Source organism: Manis pentadactyla, chromosome 7 (assembly GCF_030020395.1).
Source record: "Manis pentadactyla isolate mManPen7 chromosome 7, mManPen7.hap1, whole genome shotgun sequence".
Classification (NCBI taxonomy): domain Eukaryota; kingdom Metazoa; phylum Chordata; class Mammalia; order Pholidota; family Manidae; genus Manis; species Manis pentadactyla.
In genome coordinates, this window is record NC_080025.1 from 63,491,628 (window position 1) to 63,494,257 (window position 2,630).

The following is a 2,630-nucleotide window of genomic DNA, read 5'->3' on the forward strand; positions in this document are numbered from 1 at the left end:
ACTCACTCAGTAGGCTTCTTTAAGTTCAATGAAATGTTTACAAACACAATGTTGCCATTCTATTAATTGTTTATGTCTAATATATACAAGCTTTCTGGATATTGAACATCACATTAGTATATCTCTTTTTTGAACATTTACATTGTTGACCCACGCTCAAAAAAAAATGCTCTGACACTTGTCATAAGCTAGGAAGTATATCGCAAAATCCCATTTCACAGATAAGGAAACACAGACTCAAATTAAATAACCTAAATAGTTGAATGAGTCTTGATACCAGGTATATTTAATGTCGTTTTGCTAACCGCTATGAAATCCTGCATTTTATGCTGTTTTAGTCATTTACTTTTTTTAAAAATCTCAAATTCGTAAAAAGGAAAATCATTTTAATGATATGTACTGACAATATTTTAGGTTAAGTCATTATATTTTTCTAGTGTAACACTCTAAATCCTTCCCTCAAAATATAAAGAAATGCCTTGAAAACATAAACCTACAGTTCCAGGCTAATTTTTAAGACTAATCAAATAAATCTGCCAATAAGTTATTGAATTAGAAAAAATTTCATCCATTATATACTAATTTGTCACATATGAAATTAACAAAAATATTGTAAAATTTGTAGGGCAGATTTTCGCATAAAGCCTATTTCTCCATAGGGTATAGAGTTCGTAAGAAAATAAGATTTCTTAACTCATCGAACATGGAAACGTCAATGGCTTTATTGATTTTCCTAGAATACACCATTCCAGGAAAACCAAATACAGTTTTGATCCTCCACTTTCAAAGCACATAGGTAATTTTAAATGAATAAATTTAATTACCTCATTGTAAATACTAGATCACTTATCTGAGATCATTGATCTAATTCGTTTCTCCTTTATAACTGCAAAATTTCCATCCCTTCTAAAGTTTGCATGTTGTAAACCATCCACGTGGGAGTGATATACAATAATGTGAAGCAGACGAATTTGAGCCTTGCGGGAATTTGCAATGAGTGAGAGTTGTTTCATCTAAGCAATAATGCAAATGAATGTCAGAATACCTGATTTGAAGCTCATAAATGAGAAAAACTAAGTAAAGAACTTAGTTTAGAAGTCAGAGAGAGAAAGAGAAATACCATATGATTTCACTTATATGTGCAATCTAGAAAACAAAACAAGAAAAGATACAAAACAAGGAAGAAACAGACTCACAGACACAGGAAAAAAACTTGGTTATGGAGAGTGTAGTGATTGGGGGATGGGTAAGGTATATGAGAGGGATTAAAATGCAGACTCTTCCAATTATAAAATAAACCATGGGGATGTAATTTACAGCACAGAGAATATAGTTGTATTAGAGTATAATGTTGGGAATAATAAAATAGGGAATAATATTGTAATAATTTTGTATGGCAGATGGTAACCAGACTTACATTGGGGATCATCTCATAATGTATAAAAATAACAAATTACTAGGATGGACTTAATGAAACACAAGGCATTTTATGTTAATTATACTTCAATAAAAATAATCTTAGTGCCTTTGCTTATTGTCTGCATAACTTAACAAAGTTAACTTCTCTATTCCTTAAATTTTATTTGTAAAGTTATAATAAAAATATTGCCAATGTCATGGATTATCAGCTTTAAAACCTGTATATAATACCTGTACAAATTTAGAACACATCAAGTAATATGAGATTCCAGCCATGATTTAACCTAAGGAAGTTTTTTTTTTAAGGTACATAATTGAGATCAATAGATGATGGTGCCATGACAGGTGAGATAGAGACCTCCTCCCAAAACCACATACAGTATGAAAATATAGTTAATACAACTAATTCTAAAACAGCAACAGGAAAGAAGGCTTCACCAGACTGCATACACCTGGAGAACAGAGCAGACCTCATGAAACAGGGTAACATACCAAAGCCTTGAAGTGGTGGGACTCAAGCCTTTCCTCCTCCCCAGCTCACTGGTGGGAGGAAGAGAAATGAAGTCGGGGGCGATGGAAGCATAAGACTGCTGAACACCCAGCCCTAGAAATATGCTTTGGAGCACAAACCTATACTGTGAGGTGCTCTGGAGGTTTGGTGGGGTTGGGGAAGTGGGACAGGCAGAGTGCATGAGACACTGAGATTCTGGCCATTTGTGGAGGACGGGAATCCACATCCAGCTTCTCTGGGACAAAGGAAAGGTGGGGGGTCTGAGAGGCTTCCTAGCAGCGAGAGGGCTGCTGAAGCGGCGAGGATTGCATAGAGCTTGCTGTGCAGAGGAAGGGATAGGTGAACAAGGTTGTCTGGGCACACTCTGACCAGCAGGTTGGGAACTTTCAGGAGCTTCACGTGCTCCATCCTCCTGGCTGGCTCCAACTCCGAGGCCCCCCACTACCTGCTGTGCCTTACACCTGGCCTTCTGGCACTGGCTTGTAAACCAGCAGTCACTGTGCTGGCGTCAGGCCAGCCAGAGGGAGGCCCTGCCTACATAGCTGGAGACACAGATCACAGAGGCTTATACCTGTGTGCTCACTCCACTGGCTCTGACACTGGAGATAGGCACTGCAGTCAGAAAGCAGGAAACAGCTCTTTCCTCCCACCAAGTGCCAGCGCCACTCCCCTATGAACCCCAACCTCACTCCAGGGACTA